The sequence below is a fragment of the Stigmatopora nigra genome, chromosome 20 (genome assembly GCF_051989575.1).
Source record: "Stigmatopora nigra isolate UIUO_SnigA chromosome 20, RoL_Snig_1.1, whole genome shotgun sequence".
NCBI classification, from domain to species: Eukaryota; Metazoa; Chordata; class Actinopteri; order Syngnathiformes; family Syngnathidae; genus Stigmatopora; species Stigmatopora nigra.
Window position 1 is genome coordinate 4,517,411 of NC_135527.1, and position 22,842 is coordinate 4,540,252.

Below are 22,842 nucleotides of genomic sequence, written 5' to 3' on the forward strand. Positions count from 1 at the left end.
TTAATTTCTCACCAAGCACGCTAATTGGATTGAATCAGACTAACAGAAAAACAGTTTTGGGGGGTACCGGAAGGCTCAGTGCTAGGTCCACTGCTTTTCAGTCTTGAAATAAATGATCTGCCAAACTGTTGTGCTCGGATTGTCACCTCGCAAATGTATGCCGATGTTGCTGTTCTATTTGTCCACATAAAAAAAAAACATGCTCATCTCTCATCTCATCTTGTCTTCCTCTTATCCCAAGTTTGGTTGCGGGTACAGCAGCTTCAGCGCAGAAACCCAGACTTCCCTTTCCCCAGCCACTTCATATAGTTTTTCCTGGTGTATCCCAAGGCGTTCCCGGGCTAGCGGGTAGACATAGTCTCTCCCCAGCCTCTCCGAGGTCGGCCCCATGGCCCCCTTCCGGTGGGACGTGCCTGTTCAGCTGCGATAGGCTCCAGTACGCTCCGTGACCCTAATGCGGATACATTGCGGTTCAGAAAACGAGATGAGATGAAGGGGAGATTTATTCCTTTCATTTCATCTGTGAGTAAAATGTTTCATTTCATTCTCATTTCTGATACTTTTCCTCTCTTTATTAAAAAAGGCAATACCAGTTTAGAAATAAACGGAAAGACTAGTTTAAAAATTAAAAATGTATTAACATTTCACAAAAAAATATTTATTTTTGCCAGATCCGTTAGACAGGGAATACTCTAAATCGGTGGCCACCCAATTGCAGGCTTTATGGAACCACCGGCAAACACCTTATGCCTGATTTACCTTCCTGCAGGGTAATGTCCGATGGTCTCCCGTTCTCAAGAGTTGCCGTTGATTACTTTGGTCCGTTTCAAGCAAAAAGGGGAAGATGCCTATTAAAGAAATGCTCTAATTGGAATCATTTACTAGTAAGCCATGAGTCAATTTGCAGTTTGGTTCTTTTTGTTGAGAAGACTAGATGAGTAATTCGCTCTGTAAAATAACGGGGGCAGGCATTACATGATTTTGTGTAACAAAAATGAGAAAAGACAGTGGACAGCAACTACGGTTATTTCCCAGTCAGAGATGGAGTAGAGGTGCATTCTTAGAGAGTTGATTTTAGATGAAGTAACCCCTGACTGCACTTTTGTGCTACTTCCTTGCAAATATTGACATTTTATACCAATCTTATACAATCGCGTCTCCAGTTCAAAATGACAAGAAATCTTTTATAACTATTGGCTGAGTTATTTGTTTTTGCAGAGCCTTGATTTCCATACATACAGCTTTTCCAACTGAAAGTCTACATTGATTTACTATATAACAATCTATAAGAGTCGCTGCTGAGTCAATTAAATCAAGTGATTAAAGGCATATTTCTTACCCTTAGTTCCTAATGTAATCAATATTTAATGAATACTCAACATGGACTCACATGGATCTGTAGCAATCTACTGTGTATGTCTTCCTATTTTGTTCAAAACTGTCAACCAAATTCACCTCGCACGCAATTCTAAGGGTCAAAATTAAAATAAAATGTTATAATAACATCTATGTGAATTTTGTAATAAGATTTTGTTATAAAATGAAAATAAGTAGAAAAACACTAGACGGTGTCCGTGGTTCGATCCCAAACCGGGGTTGAGTAGAAGCGAATGCAGATGAAGTAACCACTGAGCTAAACCAATGCAACAGTGCAGGGTAAAAAATGACTATTTATATAATCTGATTATATGAATACCAGTCAACTTGTACGTTTTATACATATTTTATACGTGTTTTTACCATTTCAAATCATGTAAGCCGTACACCGACTTTTGTACGGGAAAAAAATATTTAAAAAATCGCCATATTTATTAAAACCGATTTCAACAAGACCATTATCACTAAAATCGAGATAGTCTCATAGGCTGGTAGCCAACGACGCTACTGTCTTAGATTGTTACTATTGTCACGGTATATCAGCAGAAATTATCCTCAATCGTATGTATTTTTTTTTGCGGTGTACGGCAATATCAATAAAGGATGACATGCGCATGCGTAGATATACATAGAGAAAAAAATATCATGGAACCAAGCATGGAGGAGTCACCTAGTAAGAAACGAAGAACTCAAGGATCGGGTCGACACCAGAAAGAATGGGAGCTACTTCAAGGTGAATATGCTGACTGGATTAAAGCATCGTTAAGAGGCACTTATTATTATTATTTAATTAAATAGTAAACCCTTACCCTCCTTTTATATTTTCACAACTTGTATCAAATAACAGTCCACTATCTCAGCATTATATTAATATTGTGATAGGTTCATTAATAATTACCCTTCTTTGTAATTATCAATAACTGCAGGCAGACATCTTATTCAATTATTGACATTTAATTAAATAGATTGGATCACGGATAAGAATCTTAAGGGGAGGTACATCAAGCAACAAGGATTTCTCCTTCACTCCGAAGCATCTCCTCGAATAGACATTTTCGTACGACTCTTATTGCCATGAATCAAAACAATTTACAAGGTTGTTGATTATTTCATAATGCATAAGCAAAAACAACATCTGTAACTATAATATCAATCAAGGTATTCTACCAATAACAAAACAGGACACTAAAACCAACAACATTTGGATTAAAAACAATCACGCTTTCATTTGACTTAACAATCACATAACAATTCCATAAAGAAAGACCGAAGTGCGTCACGAGGTATTTCCACTATGCTGGAAATGGCGGAAACAACATCTTTGTTATAGGCCAGTGACCCTGGCTCCGTTGCAAAAGAAAACAATCGATCTCGAAGCCCCAGATTGGGTGAGTTGCTGTATAAACAATCCTTGGATAAGAAGTCCACGTGAGAGAGGACTTGAAGATTGTATATGACCTCGAGCACTTTAGGAATAATAAGAAGAATGATTTAATAAATAAATGAATTACTACACATATATGTATCCTAGTAATACAGCATAAACCCAACATATTGCTCTGATTTGTCTTTGGGTCATCGAAACACAGGGATATGACTTTAATGTAGACTAAAGGCAAGGTCAATCCATGATGAGGATTGAAATTTGGTAATATTTCTCCCATTTCTAAAGCAATACTCACAATAACTGGCAGCTATTGCCTGCCAACTTTTACTTACTTACTTTAATACACACATTAATGTGTTAATGGTCTTTTTTCTGTTTATGTTTGATATGTCATGTTGACGGATGCAGTTTTTTATATGTACCGTATCTTTTGCCGACCCGGCCCATCTGTCAGATTTTTTAAGTCAATGTGGCCCCTGGGCCGAAAAGTTTGCGCACCCCTGCACTAGACAGATGAGCCAGGGGTGCCCATACAATGACACTTTTTTTCCTTAAGAGGCTAATGTCCCATATGATCCCGTCATAGATCATAATTCGACAAAACCAGAGCTTGTCCAGGAGTTGGACCTGGGACCTCTCACAACCTAAGCGAGAATCATAACACTAACGAGCCAGATGTCCTCTTAGAATGACACTTTTTTCCTCAGGTGGCTTTTGGCCCATATTACCCCACCATAGATCACAATTCGACAAAATTTGGTCTCGTCCGGATTTTGCTCCCGGGACCTCTCTTACCATGAGCTCAAGGCGGAGAGCTAACAAGTATGAATATGTCATAAATAAATGTCATAAATGTGTCTGGCCTGGGAAGACGAACTTGTGGAGAAGCACTATACAATTTCGTCATACGCTGCTGAGGGTATGATGACTACTAGGCTTTTTGTCAAGTCAATGATGACGACAATGCCTATGTCTGATTTTCATTTTTCAATCACACCACTACACCAACGAGCCAGGAGTTCCCATACCGAGACACTTTTTTACTCAGGTGGTAAATGTGCCATATCACCCCCATGATAGATCACAATTTGACAAAATAGCAGCTCATCAGGGAGTTGGACCCAGGACCTCTTACACTGAAAGCGAGAGTTAAACCACTAGAACAACAGGTCAGACGTGCTACTAGATTTCACTTTTTTTCACAATTCACAATTCGACAAAGCATGGACTCGTCCGGGAGTTGGACCCGGGACCTCTCACACCTTGAGCGACCAACGAGCCAGATGTGCTCGCAATGTGACACTTTTTTCCCGAGGTGAAATATGTGACATATATTAGTTGGACCCAGGACCTCTCGCATCCAAAGTGAGAATCATACCACAAAACCAAAGGCGCCCGAACAATTACACTTTTTTCTAAGATGGCTGATCTCCCACATCACACCGTCATATATCACAATTCGACAAAGCGAGGGCTCATCCAGAAGATCCGCGACCCCCCACACATTAAGTAAGAATCACAGCACTAGACCAACGAGCCAGATACGCTCATTTAACAACCCTTTTTTTTCTCAGATGGCTAATGTCCCGTACCACCCCATAGATCACAATTCGACAAAGCAAGGGCTCGTCCGGGAGATGGACCCGGGACCTATGGCACCCTAAGCAAGAATAATACAACTAGATCAACATTCCTAGGGTGCCCAATTAGTGACACTTTTTTTTTATCTCAGGTGGCCAATGTCCCATAATACCCCACCATAGATCACAATTTTAGCAAAGCAAGGGCTCATGCGGGAGTTGGACCCAAAACCTATTGCACCATAAGCAAGATCATCCCACTAGACTAGACCAACATGCCAGGGGTGCCTGTGCAGTGACACTTTTTTCGCTAATCTTCCATATCACCCATCATAGATCACAATTCGACAATGCGAGGGGTTCTCCGGGAGTTGGATGCAGGACGTCTTACACTGTTGGGTTAATTTTGTAATACTATATATATGTGTGCATTTAATAATATTTTTATGGAAACCTCTTAAATTTTTCTGATGAGAACTCGGGGTCGCAACAAGCCACCGAGTCCTCGTTCCAAGGACTGTTTACTGGACTTCTACCCAAGGAATGTGAATCTGGAAGGATGCTTAAGAAGATGCTTATGCAGCCTGATTTCTATCCTAGATCCTAAGATATACTTTGCAAATCACCTCATACGATGTTTACTTAGGATGAGAGCTATTTCCTATAGCTCTCTGTTACCACAATAAAAATCAACAATAATTAAATTAGAGAAATCAATCTTGCTAGGCATTTCCTACTTACAATTTTCAATGTTTAATGAAAAAACCCACAAATTGTCACCAATATGCCAAAAAAATGTAAATCTTTCCAGTGTCTACCCCACTTCCAAGTGTTACCATTGGTGTGAAATAATGTTCTTGAAAATTATTGATTCTGCAAAAGTTACCTTTTCTCACTTCATATTCTTCTGATCAAAATTCCGATAGAAATTGATCGGGAATCAGACCTGATCGCATCATTTTCGCAAGATCGGAATCTGACAAAAAACGAATCATTTTTCTGAAACACGTCCCGCAAATGCCTTGACATTTTGATGAAGGCGGAAGTAATACAGTAAAACATGGTCAGGCCTAAAAATCATTGTGAAAAAGGAACAGAAAATAGTCAAATAGGAAAATTTTTATTTCATTCCATTTTTCTTTTTGTCATCTATTTAAATACTAACAACAAGTGTTTAATTGCATTCTAGTTTCATACACATATTTGAGAGCATGTTCTCACCAAAAAGAAAATGCAGTCTCAGTTAAAAAACAAATGAAAAAGACTGGTAAAAAAAGTGAAAACAATCGAAAATTACATCTAAATATGAGAAAAGAAATTCTTATTGTTGGGTTTATTCTGTAATACTATTATATATGTGTGTATTTAATCATTGTTGTATTAAATCATTCTTCAAATTGTCCAAAGAGAACTCGGGGTCGTAACCAGTCAACAAGTCCTCATTCCAAGGACTAGTTTCTGGACCTTTACCCTAGAATGCAGACCTAGAGCACTTAAGAAGATGCTGATGCAGCAGGATCGCTATCCGCTCAACCTTTGTGATTACTCGCATATTGTCGTAAATTTTCAACATTCTCTATCTGAGCCAATTTTGGTCATGGAGGTGACAAGAATCAAACTTGACTGCAAAACCACTCATGGCTTACAAGGAAGCCAATTTCAAACTGACTGCCTCCTGAATTACGCTTGATTTGTAAAGTCCAATGTGTTGCCAAAAGCCAGAGGTGAACCGCTACATCATCAGTCTAACACTCTCCCATCTGAGCTACTTTGGCTGATTATTACGATTAACAACCAACTTGGACTGCAAATTTACTCATGGCTTACTAGTACAATATTGAAACTGGAGCATTTACTGATATTGGTCTAGTTTAGAGAGTCCAATGGACAGACGAAGACCACGGTCGATCAGGGGAATGCTCTCCCTCATTTCTTATCTGAGCGAATTCAGACCATGTTGGTGACAAGAGTAAAACTTGACTGCATAACTACTCATGACTTATAAGGAAACAGTCGATTTAGGACACATTTGCCTAGTCCAACGTGCTGCCGAAACCCGGGCTTGAACCAGGGACCTTTAGATCTTCAGTCTAACGCTCTCCCAACTGAGCTATTTCGGCTGATTGATGAGCAAAGCAACCAACTTGGATTGCAAAATGACTCATGGTGTGACAAGCTAAAGTGATTAAGTTATTATTGATTGCATGTTGGGGATTACAGTAAAAGTTGGATTGAGGACAACAACTAATTACTGTGATTATTTCACCCTGTGTTTCAAGCAATACGAAAATGCAGGGTGCAATATTCGTAGGCACCGCTGGGATTGCAGTTCAGATGACCAGTGTCGATGACCTGCTCACTAAATTCTGAGCCAGCCAAATCCAAACATTACAAACCAGGAAGAAGGCAGTGAGGAGAGGTGTTGCTGTTAAGAACTGGAAGTTGGCAGTTGAGTACTCGTCTTCTGAGGACAAGCTGAGATCATCAGAGAGACAGTAAAGACATGCCAGAAATTTCCGTGTTCAGCGGAGGTGTAAAGTGGTCAGTTTGACCAGATTGTCAGGCTAGCTATTTCCTGGTCAACCTGTCCAATGAACTCACTTTTTCGTTAATTGTTTAAAGAGCGTTTGGGAGGCATCACTAAGGGCTTTACAAAACTTTTACACTTAACTTGGCGAGAAGCGTACTGTATAGCACAAGATAAACGTGGACTGAGAATGGGCATCGGGAGAAGCTTGGGCTACTGTAGTGAATGGGCCAATGTGGAGTCGAGTAGTTCAGTGAGTATTCAGCTGGCCAATCAGCTTGCATTTATGCCCGTGATGCTTCGCGCATACGTGCATTCCTTCTGTTTTAAAAATTTGTAATGTGATGCAATTACTAATTTTAATACAATATTTATTCTCAGATTTTGTAAAATAATGTAATTTCTAATTTTAATTTAATATTTTTCATTATTTATTTATTTTTTCATTAAAAAAACGGGAAGCTCTGAAGCCGCGATGGGTGAACCGCGAAGTACCGAGGTCCCAATGTAATTTGATTAGTCTATCATCCAAACTGCATGCTTCTACTTGATCTGGATCAGTTTTGAATGATGTATCCCATATGGTCTAGCGGTCAGGATTTCTGGTTTTCACCCAGGTGACCCGGGTTCAACTCCCGGTATGGGAAAGTTCCAAATATTTGGATGGTTTGACAACTTTTGAACTCCTTTAATTTCCAGAAACAAATCCCTTTGAATTAAATGTCTGGATTCAGTAATATTGGACCTCTGTCCTTTCCGGAAAAAAATGCCAATTTGTTGCCAAAAGCCTTTCACGGTTCTTACAAAGTAGATGTTTGTTGCTAATGATGTGGTTATTTATTGAGTCTATCATCCTAGCTACATACTTTTAAATGATCTAGATCTGCTTGCCATGAAATATCCCATTTGGTCTAGCAGTCAGGATTCCTGGTAATCACCCGGGAGGCTTGGGTTCGACTCCCGGTATGGGATGCTTCTGACTAGACACCTGTATTTAAATGTGTCATGACAAGCAAATTTGTATGGTCTCAAGTTTTTTTTCTTTTTCAAATGAATGACAACAAAACACAACACAATTTGACAAAAAAGCGATACATATGACCCTCTTGTTCTTAGAGATGTGGCGTCATTGATTGAACAACTCCCTCCTCTGGCTAGGGGAGGAAGTCCATGGCTCAAGAAATTCTTGGCCTTAATGAGTGGACAGAATTGTGCGCTTGGTGACCTGAGACAGGCCATGTCAGCTTCCTGCACTCAACATCAGCTACGAATGATAGAAGAAGAGGCAGGAACTACTAGACATCCTCATGAAATTCCATTGACCCAGGTAATTAAAAATGCCTTCCCAAGACCTCATGATTCGGCCCCAACCGTGTTTCCACACACCGATGGAGCTGGAGGTCCGGTGCAGAATGAACAATGTGTTAAAAACTGGATAGAAAGCACCGGCCGCCATCCATCTGGTATATTTGAGAGTGAAACCTTGTTCAGAACAGCTGTTGTTGAGGGTCTTCCGGAACCTGTGAAAAAGGAATTGAAGAAGGAGCCAGACTTGTTGACAGGGACAAACCTAGATTTAAATGTCACCTGACTCACCATTGTAAGATGTATGATGAAGAAAAGGTCAAAGAAAAAAACGAATCACAAAATTTGACCTCTGCCCTGTTAAAACTCCAACTTTCTAAATTACACCAAACAAAAAAAGACAGGGCAATCTGCCCAGACGTTCCAGGGTTATGACGAGGCCCTAGATGATGGTCAGTTCTATGGTGGATATGGTGGTCGTAGGCGAGGTTTCTCTGGTGGCCAGGGAAGAGGGTACTTGGGACAAGGCCAACAGGGCAACTGTTTTGTGTGTGGCGTTATTGGTCACTAGGCACGTGATTGCCCTAGCCAGCAGCAGCAACAGCAGCAACCATTCCCACAGCAACCACTGCCACAGCAGTGTGGCCCACCACAGCCACAACGGCAGTATGGCCTACCACAGCAACAACGGCCTATGCGAGGTGGAGGACGAGGCACTAGACCATGGCAGCCCCAGCAAACAGCTCAGTCACCTGGACAATATTACCAGGACGAAGTTGATGGGATCCTACATGCTCCGAATAGGGGTGCCCGAGAGGATCAAGAAGCAGTGGTATGGCAAACCCAATGCTTCACATGAAAGTCAACGGCGTACCAACATCAGGTTTGGTGGACACGGGGGTAACGCACTCATCTTTGAACATCCCGCTTGCCCCCAGTTGTCTCTCCTCTTCTGCCGTGACTTTGATCGGCTTCTCGGGTTCTCCTCAAGCTCTGCCTATTACCCAACCTCTCCGAACTGAAATCCCCCACATGAAACAGACTCTACACCACTCCTACATTCATTCACCCCAAACACCTGTGAACTTGATGGGAAGAGACTTGTTGATATCTATTGGAGCTACCATCCAATGTGGGCCGGATGGCCTCACAGTGACTTTACCAAATGGCTCAAAGATTCCATGTTCACAATCAGCACGAACACGTGGACAATGGTTGATGAGGCCTTTGCAGCAAGAATCGGATGTAGCAACAGTCTATTGGTCACGTCTTGAGCCTGAAACTCCGGCCACTGGGGGACTGTTCTCTGTTCATTACCCGTGGAAATCATTCATTGACTCAATCCGACCTCACCATTCGCCCATGGATGATTTTCATTGTACGTTATTTTATGACACAGATGATGACTTAATCTATCAAGACCGTTTTCAGAAGGTTCTTGGAACACCCTGGCAGTTGAAATCCACCTAAATTTTTGTGGGTCCGGAAGGTGTAGCGTCGTATGTTGATTTGGATAAATCATAAAAAGTGTGGTACAAAATGTGAGATACAGCTGACCCACACATTTCTTTGGCTCTGTCTCCTGGTCATGAAGCTCGCCAACTTGGTCCAATGGTCAAGAAACTTCTTAAAATAATTGACTGGCAGCCCACTGACATCCCAGGACTGACTTATTCCAAAATGCATGACTCTTATCAGATTGACCCACAGACTCCAATAGTAAACTCCTCCATTTTGGAAGAACACATCTTGACTTGAGAACATGGCAGAGAATTGACTGATCACCACCAGACAGAGGATTTGTTGAAAACTATTCCTAACACATTGTGGTCATCAGGACCATTTGATGTGGGCCATTGTGTTAAAATCCCACCTGTAACATTAGAAGTAGATGAGAGTGTCATCATCTTCAGGCCACAATATAGATGGACCTCAGATGCAGACAAAGGTATGGAAAACACTCTAAGTGGACGCAGGTGTGATATAACTTTCAGATTCACAATGAGACACGGCACTGCAAGCTGTACTTAAGGCAGACGGACAGAGTTATCGTATGGCACATAACCTTAGACCTGTAAATGACGCAACGCTGACTCCGATCTTACCAAGACCAGACCCCCATAGGATGTTCACTACGTTTAGTACAGTATACCAATGGTTCACTTGTATTGATTTAGCTAACACTTTTTTTCTGTGTACCTTTACATCCTTCAGCTAGACAGTACTTTGCTTTCACCTATAGCGGTGTCCATATGCAGTATCAGCGCCTGCCACAATTGTTTAAAAACTCACCTGGTATTTTTAATCAATGTCTGAAGAACCTGTTACAAGACCTGACTTTACCTAATGACACTGTTCTTTTACAGCAGGGGTGGCCAACCCGCGGCTCGCGAGCCGCATGCGGCTCTTTGCCCGGTTTCATGTGGCTCTTACGTCCATATCAAAGTTTGTATTTGTGTTTTATTCTTATTTGCGTGTGCGCTTCGCTTGAGTTCAATACGGTATTTTCGTCCAATGCGCATGTGCTTGGGATGAAAATACCTCAAAGTTTCCCAGTAGGAGCAAGGTCATTTGAGTAAACGTTTTTAACAGAGTGGGAGAGCTCCCGTGAACCAGAAGCGACAATGAACAGCGTCGCGCACACAAAAAGTATCCCAAAGATCGAGCGTCGGCTGAAAAAGCCACACCCCCTGCGAGGCAGACCAAGGCGAGAGTGCTCAGCCGGGAGCAGCCAATAGGAGAGCGAGGTGGACACCCACGTGGTGGGCGCGCTAGTTAAAAGCCATTCATAATAAATGACAGCTCACAAGTAGCGAACGTTGCGCAAAAATAGGCTCTGATTTTATGACAGAAGTCCCACTAAGTAACATGCATAGAAAAAGAAAAACGCTATTGTAAATTATTATATTTTTGTTTGCGGACTTGGTTGAACTGAGAGTTTGTCTGTGTGAGACAGTGCACACAATGTTCATTGTTGATAATGACTGGCCTGTGCTGTTAGTACTGTAGGAGTCAATTTATGTCATTACTATGCTGGTGTGTGACATTTACAATAAATCTGTGTGATGTGGCTCTTTGCGGTAACACGGTAAAAAATGTGGCTCTTGGTCTCTGACTGGTTGGCCACCCCTGTTTTACAGTATGTGGATGACCTTTGTATTGCGGCAACTACTTCTGAAATCTGTCTTGAGGTCACTAGGGTGGTCCTACTCAAACTTCATGATCTAGGTTTCATAGTGTCCAAAAAGAAGCTTCAGTGTTGTCGAAAAGAATTAACTTTTCTTGGCCGTATTGTGTCAGCGAGAGGACTGTCCATGTCACCTGAACATCGAAAAACCATTTTATCTCACTCCAGACCCCAAACTGTAAAAGACATGTTGGCATTTCTAGGCCTCTGTGGCTACAGTAGGACCTATATACCATGTTATGTGGACAAAACAAACACCCTTCGTGCTCTAGTCAAAGACAAAGATGTTCAGAACCTCAGAGCATGACTTGATTGGACAAACGGATGAAGCCTTTGTGTCTCTCGTCCAAGAACTGGCCTCGGCGGCTGCCCTGGCCAACCCTGATTTTGATAAACCCTTTTATCTTGATGATGTCTAACTCGGAAACCACAGTAAATGCTGTTTTGTTTCAGAAGGTTTCAGCAACGAGACGGGTATTGATGTATTGTAGCGTTACACTGGATAGTGTTGAACTCCGTCAAACAGATTGTACTCGTTATGCCGCAGGGCTCGCTAAAGTGCTTCTTAATACAGCACATACAGTGATGGGAAACCCCCTATACGTTCTGACTGATCATGGGGTATCGGCGTATGTGGCTTCGTCAGGATTTACCTTATCATCTCTTCAACAGTCTAGACTTTTACGTATCCTAACAGCTCCGAACATCAATTACGTTCACACAGGCATTAACATGGCAGAAAACATCCATCTAGGCCCCCACGAATGTGCTAACCGAGTTAATCACCAAAAGTACGTTCGTGCTGACCTTGCTACCAAACCGCTTACATCCGGTCGCATTATGTTTAGGACGGTTGTTGTTGGAGAGACCATTCGGGATGTCTCCAAGCGGGGGCTGCCGTAGTGGAAAGCAGGGGAAATGACTTTGTGCATTGTGCATCCTCTGTCTTGACTACTAATCAGTCTGCCCAAGCGGCTGAGGCGTGAGCACTCTGTTTGGCTTTGGAGACCGCAGCAGGTCATCCGGTTACTGTTTATAGTGATTCGGTGTTTGCAGTTTCAGCTGCTATCATTGACCTTCATGAATGGGCATGCAATGATTACATTAAAGGCAAGGGTCAACCCATTGCACACAAAGACATCATGTTACGCTTGCGTGAAGCCATGTTCCTTCTGTCACAGGTGGCGATTATTAATGTTCCTGGCCACTCAAAGTCCTCATCTTTTACAGCTACAGGTAATCATGCGGCTGACTAGTTAGCCAAGTCAGTAGCTGGATACGTAGTAGATAATGCTTCTAATCTGGTTCTATTGGACACTGCCCATCACTCTGAGACTGTGCATTAGAGTTTGTCTGTGGATGTGGTTCTGGAGGCTCAGCAGTCGGCCTCTCCAGAGGAACGGACTGTGTGGGCGCATGCGGGTGCTGTAAAACGAGGGGATGGTGTATGGGTGGGTCCCATGGGATGCCCTGTACTCCCCATGGGGCCATTATCGGTGTCTGTCTTGACGGAGGCCCACTCACCCGCTCACGTGGGCCCCCAAGCAATGATGACTAAATTGACTAATCGGTGGCACCCATACTTGTCTTCTCTCACCCCTAACTCATAAGTGTCATGATGGAAATTTCCACTAGGCTATCCAAAATTCTATCCTAGTGATTATACTGAATAGAAAGTATGAAGAATACATTCTATACTCCACATTTATCACCAACAAAGTCAAGGTAAAGTTGAACGAATGAAAGAGAAATTGTCAAAAATAATGTACGGCAGCAAAATGTCTTGGCTCCAAGATCTCCCATTGGCTTTGCTCTCTATTCGTCAAACCATCAACAAAACCACAAATTTTGCCCCATTTGGGTCTCATAAAATTTTTATTAGGATGAACGCAACGCTTGAGGCACCATCAGTGGCACAGTGGTGTGCAAACGCGACACTCCTATTAGTGTTTGGGACTCAGCTCTCTCACCAATAGTTTCACATTTTATCTTCAGGTTAGTGAAGGGCCATAAGCACTAGGAACAAAATATACATGTACAGTGCATGAATTATTGGCAGTGGTGGGATTTGAACCCACGCCTCCTGAGAGACTGGAGCCTAAATCCAGCGCCTTGGACCGCTCGGCCACACTACCTTCCATGTCATCAAATGGGGGATTGGGGATCAGTAAATTTTAAATGAACCTTAGACACCCTTATATTTAAATATTGAAATATGTTTTTTGTTACTTGCAATGAGACCAAACCCAATGTATCATTTAAGGCAAATGTCCTTAAAATTGCCTAACTTTTTCTCAAAATGTAGCTTTTCGTTTAGTGTCACGGCTAGCTAGATTCGAATTGGACTTCGAGCTTCTATCTTCACGCTGTGGTATTAAGAGACCAAATTTAACATTATCACCCCTTCTGTATAAATTCTTAATTGAGAACCTGGCAATTTGAGGTACTGAGACAGTAGAGGGTGATACTGCTACAGTATGTTGGCTGCCAACAACCGTAAAACCTATTGAGGAAGAAGAAGAAGGAGGAGGAGGGGAGGAGGAGAAGAAGAAGAAGTTGAAGGAGAACGAGGAGAAGGAGAACGAGAAGTATAAGAAGAAGAAGAAGAAGAAGAAGAAGAAGAAGAAGAAGAAGAAGAAGAAGAAGAACAACAACAACAACAACAACAACAACAACAACCGGCCTTTGTGTGTCTAAAATACAGAAATAGCACTAGTTATTGACATTGCGGCAAAAAACAGGACGCGCTTAATAGTCGTGAAAATACAGTACATGACCTGATGCATATGAACTTTTTGTCTTTGCAGGTTTCAGGGAAAATGATGGGCAAAAGTTTTTTGGCTTTAAAGATTTCCCCCAAATCAAAGAAGAGGAGTCAGAGTTCCCTCAACAACAAATGAGAGAAGAGCAACTTCCAATCCAAAAGGAGGAACATGATCTGGTCACCTGGTGAGGCCGTGAAGTGGGATGATCTGGGTGTGGCTAGCGTAGGGGTGGAGCCTGGAAAGGCCTCAACTTGGCCTCAAATTATAGAGGAGGAGCCAGAGTTCCCTGAACAGTGCAAAAGAGAGGAGCAACCTCCAATCAAAAATGAGGACTGTGTCAAATGGTCAACTAGTGAGCCTTTCAAGAGTGAAGATGATCTGGGTGTGAGCAATAGAGGGGCGGAGCTTCTGTGTGGCAGCTCAATAGAAGGATGGCGAGCAGAAAATTTAATTGCTCCTTTATCAGATGACAACAACTTGGGGAGACAAAGTTGGAAACCTTCACGTGGTGTCTCCTGAGAGGCCGCTCGCCGCGGCCTGCGAATTCCAACAAATACCACTCAGAGCTGCCAACAAGGACCGTGGCACCCTACGTTTTTCATCCAGCCAGAGACATTTGACTGCCCCCCACCTCCGACTACCCCCCGGATGAAATAATCCGTGTTCCAGTGGCAGCTCTAGCGCTATCTGAGGGCAATCCTCAGGCGCTCGTAGTGCAACAACAACAACAACAACAACAACAACTTGCTTTTTGAAAATGATGATGTCGAAGATATCAAGAAAAATTCCAGGGGCGACAAACTTTACAAATGCTTTCAGTGTAGAAAAACTTTTGGGAAAAAGTCTCATTTGAAAAGACATATAAGGATCTACACTGGGGAGAAATCCTTATCATGTACAGTTTGTGGAAAAATATTTACACACAAGGGAAGATTTAAAATACACACAAGAACCCACACTGTTAAAAAAACATTTTCGTGTTCAGTTTGTGGAAAAAGATATAAAGAGAATGGTCGCTTAAAAATACACACAAGAACCCACACTGGCGAAAAACCAATTGCATGCTCAGTTTGTGGTAAAAAAAATACTGAGAAGGGAAATTTAAACAGACACACAAGAACCCACACTGGTGAAAAAACATTTTTGTATCCAAATTGCGGTATGTAATGCCTTTTCTCACGCAAGCAATATTTACAAGCACACACAAGAACCCACACTGGTGAAAAACCATTTTCTTGTCTAGTTTGCGGTCAAGTGTTCATACACAAAAAAAGCTTAAAATCTCTCGCAAGTAACCACTCTGGTGAAAAACCGTTTTCTTGCTCAGTTTGTTGTCAAGCATTCGCACAGAAGGGACACTTAAATAGTCATGCTAAAATACACACTGGTGTAAAAACACTTTCCTGCTCAGTTTGTGGTCATGCATTCACACAGAAGGGACACTTAAATAGTCATGTGAGAACACACTGGTGAAAAACCATTTTCGTGTTCAGTTTGTGGTCAAAGATTCACACAAATGACAAGCTTAAAAGCCTACATAAGCACCCACACGGATGAAAAAAACATTTTCATGCTCAGTTTGTGGTAAAACATTTAATGACAAGGGAAATTTAAAAAAAACACAAGAAGCCTCACTGGTGAAAAAAAACATTTTCTTGTTCAGTTTGCGGACAAGCGTTCACAAACAAAAAGAGCTTAAGATCACATGCAAGAACCCACACTGGTGAAAAACCATTTTCGTGCTCAATTTGTGGTCATGCCTTTTCTCAACAGCAATCCTTAAAAAGCCACACAAGAACACACACAGGTGAAAAGCCATTTTCGTGTTCAGTTTGTGGTCGACGATTCACACACAAGGAAAGCTTAAAAACCTATTTAAGAACCCACACTGGTGAAAAACCATTTTCTTGTTCAGTTTGCGGTCAAGCGTTCATACACAAAACAAGCTTAGACTCCCACGCAAGAACCCTCACAGGTGAGAAACCATTTTCGTGTTCAATTTGTGGTCAAACATTCGCACACAAGAAAAGCTTAAAAAACATAGGAACCCACACTGTTGAAAAGCCTTTTCTCTAAAGTACCACTTAGAAGGTCACACAAGAACCCACACTGGCGAAAAAACATCTTCCTGCTCAGGATGTGGTCGAACATTTTCCCAAAGGGGAAGCTTAAAAGAATATGTCAGGAGTGGCTGGATTGCCTCTCCTGGCATGACGTCACGATGATTATCAGCTGTGACTAATTACGTGATTAGATTATTTTTGGTATTTAAGCATTATGATTTTCTGTGAACGCTGTCGGATCGTTCTGGTTTCGTTTCCTGTTTTTCCTCGTAGTCATTGCCGTTTTCATTGACGCCACGCCGCATGTTCTTTTCGTTTGTAATGAGTGGTCAAGCCAAGTTGTTTATGTTATGTTACCCCGTTTATTAAATCAACCTACAAGAGCTACAGATCTGCCTCACCTTTCCATTTACTTCGGCGACTCTGCATCTGGGTTCAACTTCCCCTCCGATCGTGTCGCACTACACGATCGTAACAGAATACTTATTAACCCAGACTGTAGAACAATGTTTTCCTGCTCCGTCTGTGGCCACAGATTCACTATAACAGCCCAATTCAAAAGCTGCACAATTCAAAAACATTTTCCAGGCACAGTTAATGTTCCAACATATTCACATAAGGGAACCTAAAAAGAAGACTTAACAAACCACACAGGAGAAAAGCCCATTTATCTCATATTGTGGCAGGAATATCTTAAAAACACAATTACGCACATCGGTCATAGGCCCTTTTCCTGTTCAGCTTCTTGCCAGAGATTTAGTCGAAATGATAGACTTAAAATACGCAAATGTGGTATGATAAACAGTGGCCAATCACGGCTTGGCTTGCTTTATCAATGTCCATATGAAAGATCATTGTAATCGAAGTATTATTGTAATTTGCATTCTGAAAATCCTGGGTTTTAATTCAAATACAGTAATACATTACAGCGGGATCGAGCTAGTATGTCAATTTACTCATATGTCAAGTCAATTCTTCCCATAGAAATTAACAAAATACAAATTGATCTGTTTCCATCCGAGAAAAAAACAAAACAGAATGTTACAATGGAAAAATATCTTAATTGTTCTAATTTTCCACCAATCAGGAACCATTTGGTGTGCTCATATCTCAACTATCTCATATCTCAAGTCCAAAATTTGCTCAGAGTTTTTCTCATACCTCAAATTTTATCATATGTCGGTACATTTGTGTGTCATGGTATTACTGTATAAGCAAATTGAGTGTTGTTGAAGATTTTATTTACCTCACAATTCTATCCGATATAGTAGAGCCTAAATTAGGAAATTAGAAAGTAAATAATCATTAATGTGATGTCTTCACAGTTAAAGACATGCCTAAGAAATTTGAAAAATTGTAGTTTTTGTCTATTAAATTTCCTAGCAAATCCAATAAAAAATTGAGTGTTATTCAAACATACATTTTAATGAAAATTATTTATATATTGTATCTAGGATCTAAGAAACATTAGTATTAATATGGTGTGTGTGAAAGTCTATTAATTTGCGCAAAATAAATAAGTGGTACAATGTACTTTTGTCATACTATAAGATCAATCATGTTTTGAAACCGATTTAACGTGTAATCTTTTTGCTAGTTCCAATAAAGTTCTCTTTTGGGTGAAAAATACTTTTTGTGTCTTTTTGATGACAAAATCAGCTTTCCAATTTCATAGGTGACAAAAATATAGAAACGTTATTTGCTAAGACTTAAAACTAAGAGTAAAATGAATACATTAATTTGAGCAATTTGACAAATTCATAAAAAATAAAAGATAGTTTTCTTTCTACAGTGTGAAAATACTGTAACTTCAACATTCCAAATTCAAAGTAAACCTTGAAAGTCGGGTAGTTTTCTTCTGCAAAAAAAAAAAAAAAATACTGTTCGTAGCGGAGCATGGTTTTGATTCAATGACCTCTGGGTTATGATCACAGCATGTTTCCCGTGCACTACTCTGCTTCTTCTCACTCCAGGTCCCACAAGCTGACTCTTAAAACTAATCAATCAAACCAATCGCACAGATATCAAAGGGAGACAAAGTTGGAAGCGTTCACGTGGTGTCGCCTGAGAGGGGCTCGCTTGGCGCAGCCTGTGAATCCAACAAAATACCACCCAAACCTGCCAACCAGGAATGTGGCACGCTACGTTTTCATCCAGCCGGAGATATTCGACTGCCCCCTCCTCCGGCTACCCCCCCGGATGAACTAATCCGCGTTCCAGTGGCAGCGCTCGCGCGGCTGAGGGTAACCCCTAGGCGCCTGGGTGGCTCAACAACAACAACATAAGTCAAAGGTGCCAACCTCCGCCGACCCCATTTCAGGAGTAGACATGCCCCGATTCCAGAGTGTTTCTAAAGTGAATGCGATTCAGGCAAAATTGTTATAAAATGGAGATAAAAAGAAGCATAGGAAATATAAATCAATCATATTTGTACATTAATTGAAAAACTGCATTTTTGCAATCTATTGAAAAAGTACAGCATAATGAAAATACATTTATGTTTGTGTTTGGGTCCTTCTACGTGTGTTCTATTGTCAGTAATTCCAACTTGTCACGCTGAACACTTGGATGTAGTGCAATGCGCAAATGTCGGTCTTTTTGGCGATGGCTCCAACATGGGATATTTTGTCAAATACGAACCAATAAACTTCTGTGACTGTCTGGGTTTCGTATTAGAGGTTTCATCCAAAATGCCGTTAATTTAGCACTTAACCAGTGACTGGTTGACTTACCAGTCAGTGCTGTGTACGAGTACTTTCTTTAGAACAACCCTGGAAATGATAGGATTTGTTTAAAAAAACTGGTGGTTTAGTCAGCCTTGATAATAGTTACTTCCCTTATGAAAAAAATAAAAACGAGACTGTTAAAGCGATAGGGTTACCTATGCAATCAATTCCAAATCGATTGCTACGCTGAACTCGCAAAAGTGTAATCATTTGTCGAAACTTGTAACTTGTAATGATTCACATAGCACTCGTGTTACTGAATTCTTCTGGTTTATTGTACAGTTGAATAAAAATGACGGAAGCCATAGCGATGGTGTGAATTTTGAGAACAATTTTGAGGCATTTAAATTGGAAATATGGTACTTTTCCAAAATGGTTGCTTCAAAAAAATTAAAACTTCAGGATTTCTCAAGTTTAAGCAGGTGGTCCGGAGTTTGTGATGCATTTCCGGAGAAATTCCTGGAATTCCAGAGTAGTTGGCTGCCCTGAGATATTAGTGAGACTCGTGGCTTTTTCCAACCTTCTGCTGGAGCCTTTCAGGATCGCCAGTTGAAGAACCTCGGTCTCGGCTGGGGACCGTCATACCACGGTTAGTGCTGCTATTCACAGTCATCCATTTTGCATTTATAAAATTCCATTTTCAAAAAAACGACGTACGAGACATTCGGTGCCGGGATTAACAAAAAAGATACCATGTTGAATTTAAACTTGCAGTTTCGCTAATAGTTTACATTACATATTAGCCTTTGTGGAGCAGGCTGACCAAAATTGTGCTTTTTTCGCCCTTTTCCATTTTTTGGGGGTACGTATTTCTAGTTTTTTTTTCTAGCCGTGAAAAACTACTTCATCTAAAAATGTATGGATATCATGTATCCCACTAAGATGGGGAAAGTTTTCATTTTTGTTGCAATATCTTATGAGAGTAGTTTTTTTACATTCAGGGAGAACAGGGTTGGTTGCCACAAGGGTTGGAATTACCTACATATTTATGAAATAGATGAGCGGGGTGTTATGGATTCACTTGTTCATCCTCTGTATTGCCTATCCTCAAGGGGGTTAAGGGTTTGCTGGGTCTATCCCAGGTAGTTATTAACAGCAGCAAACCTGGGTAATTTTGCACCCTGCAATGAAAATTCACATTTCAAATAGAGTGATGGAAAAAATAAAATTTCCCAAGTTTCTTTAACCCTGGAAAAACTTGTTTCTTTTATAAAGTAGACAATGCACAAAACATACCCTAATAGGTAAGCCATCATTATTTTTGGTTTACATTTTTGCAATATTGATACAAGGATGCGCAACACGGAAGTTGAATGAATTAATTTATTGAAAGTTTCATCTTCCCTCAGCACTAATGTTTGGCTCAATGGAATCAGAAGATATCTTGCCAGAAGAAGACAAGTAACAGAGATAGATGTATTCTGATAAAGGAACAGATTTCCAATTAGCTGACAAGGACATAAATCAATGAATGAAACACAAACAGGATTGAAAAATACTTGCAACAAAATGAATTACTTGAGCTCGTCCAGTATAAATTAACCAATAGTGAATATGCAGTTCAGGGTGGTTTTGTGGTAGGTCTGACCTAAAATAGCTCCAATGGGAAAGCATTGGACTTAATTTCTAAAGTTGCCTGGTTTAATCTTGGGCTTCAGCACTCACTTGGCCTTTATCTAATCAGCTAATAATCCATTTGAGTTCAGTTTACTAGGGACCCTAGAGTAACAGTTCATGTTAATTTTTATTGACCTACTGAAGTGGATAAATCTTTGGTGAGAGAGCATTTGACTGAAGATCTAAAGGTCCCTGGTTCAACCTTAGGCTTTGGCAGTCTGTTGGACTATATCAAACCAGCCAAAACAGCTACAATTCAATTTGTGATCAATTGACTTGTAATCAGTGTGTAAATATGCAGTCTAGGTTGATTTTTGTTCACCTACGTGAGTCAAAGTAAGCCAAGTCCGGTTCTCGAGAGCCCTTATCCGGTCTATTTTTCATAACTCCCTCCACCAACAGACCTGCATCAAATAATCAGTATATTAGGCTTCTGGATATCTTGCTGATGAGCTGATCATTTGATCCGGTTGTGTTAGTGGAGGAGATTTGGTAAACAGACAGGATAGGGGCTCTTGAAGACTGGACTTTGCCACCCCCGATCTACAGGTCCCAGAATAAACCCCAATCTTTGGCAGTTCATTGGACTTTGTAAACTCAACCAAAACCATTTAGACTGGAGATATAAAGTTCCCTGCTTCAACACCCGGGTTTCGGCAGCATATTGGATTTTGCAAACCCACCATAAAACAGCTGGCGGTCAGTTTAAAAACCGTTTCCTTGTAAGCCATGGGTCGTTTTGCAGTCAAGTTTGACTGTTGTCATCAACATGACCCGAATTGGCTCGGATAGGGAATGTTGGAGAGCGTTCCCTAAATTTACTTTGGGCTTCGTCAGTCAATTGGATTCTCTAAACCAGACCAATATCACTTAATGCTCCAATTGGAATATTACACTAGTAGGCCATGAGTCAATTTACAGTTCAAGTTGTTTTTGGTTTTTATCAATCAGCCAAAGTAGCTCAGTTGGGAGAGCATTAGACTGAAGATCTAAAGGTCCCTAGTTTAACTCCTCGTTTCGGCAATACTTTGGACTTTGCAAGTTCAGCCTAATTCCACTCGCAGTGAGTTTGAAAACTGTTTCTTTGTAAGCCATGAGTCGTTTTGCAGTCAAGTTGGGTCCGGAACCGCTCGCATCCAAAGTGAGAATCATACCACTAGACCAAGGAGCCTGGGGTTCCCATACAGTGACACTTTTTTCTCAGGTTACTTTGTGACATGTCAACCCCCATAAGAGATCACAATTCGAAAAAAATCAAGGGCTCGTCCGGGAGTTGGACCCGGGACCTCTCGCACCCTAAGCGAGAATCATACCACTAGACCAACGAGCCAGATGTGCTCATGGGATGACACTTTTTTCTCAGATGGCTTATGTCCGATATCACTCCACCATAGATCACAAAACAACATAGCAAGGTCTCATGCAGGAGTTGGACCCAGGCCCTATGGCATCCTGGGCAAGAATCATACCACTAGACCAACGTGGCATGGGTGTAAAAACAGTGACACTTTTCTTCTCAGGTGGCTATTGTCCCATATTACTCCACCGTAGATCACCTTTCATCAAAGCAAGGGCTCATGCAAGAGATGGACCCGGGACCTATTGCAGCCTAAGTGTGAATCATACCTCCAGACCAATGAGGCAGATACACTCACTGAAAGACACTTTTTTTCCCACCATAGATCACCAAACAATACAGCAACGACTCATCCATGGGTTGGCTTCAGGACCTATGGCACCCTAAGCAAGAATCATACCACTAGACCAGTGCTTCTCAAATAGTGGGGCGCGTCCCCCTGGGGGGGGGGGGCGTGCTGCAATACCTGGGGGGGCGCGTGCAACCCTTATTTTTTATTTCAGGCATTGATGCACTTAAAATCTTTTCTGTTGCAGACTTAAAACAAGAGTTAATAAAGTTATTCTTTGTAAGTTTGACTATATTTCTTTCTTTGTTTCCTTTTCTTTAATGTTAATAAGTATAAAATGTTGTACTTATAACAATTTTATAAAATGATTTTATTTATAGTCACGGTGGAAAGTGGGGGGGGCGCGAATAGTTTTCTTCTTGCTAGGAGGGGCCTAACAGAAAATAACTGAGAAGCACTGCACTAGACCAACATGCCATGAGTTAATTGATGAACCTCACACATCCCCATTGCGGCTCCTGGTAGCTCCACCCCCTTTCCCTGCCTTATCAGCAATATTCATTCCAGAAGGAACCAGGTAATTAATGCATTAGATTTGCTTTCCACACATCTACAAATAGAAATTTGTTTTGGAAGGTAAAGTGCCGCCATTCATCGCCCCA

General features: G+C 41.2%; 1 protein-coding gene and 4 non-coding genes across 5 annotated transcripts in view; 1 reads left to right on the top strand and 4 right to left on the bottom strand.

Moving 5' to 3' along the window:
* LOC144213350 (uncharacterized) overlaps positions 1 to 22,842 on the bottom strand; it is a 324,366-nt gene that overhangs the window by 42,395 nt on the left and 259,129 nt on the right. The window lies entirely within an intron of this gene.
* Positions 6,392 to 6,464, bottom strand: trnaf-gaa (transfer RNA phenylalanine (anticodon GAA)). The gene has a single exon. It is a non-coding gene; the product is annotated as a tRNA-Phe (tRNA).
* On the top strand, positions 7,447 to 7,518 carry trnae-uuc (transfer RNA glutamic acid (anticodon UUC)). The gene has a single exon. It is a non-coding gene; the product is annotated as a tRNA-Glu (tRNA).
* trnal-uag (transfer RNA leucine (anticodon UAG)) lies at positions 13,417 to 13,498 on the bottom strand. Its single transcript has one exon. It is a non-coding gene; the product is annotated as a tRNA-Leu (tRNA).
* Positions 21,793 to 21,864, bottom strand: trnap-agg (transfer RNA proline (anticodon AGG)). Its single transcript has one exon. It is a non-coding gene; the product is annotated as a tRNA-Pro (tRNA).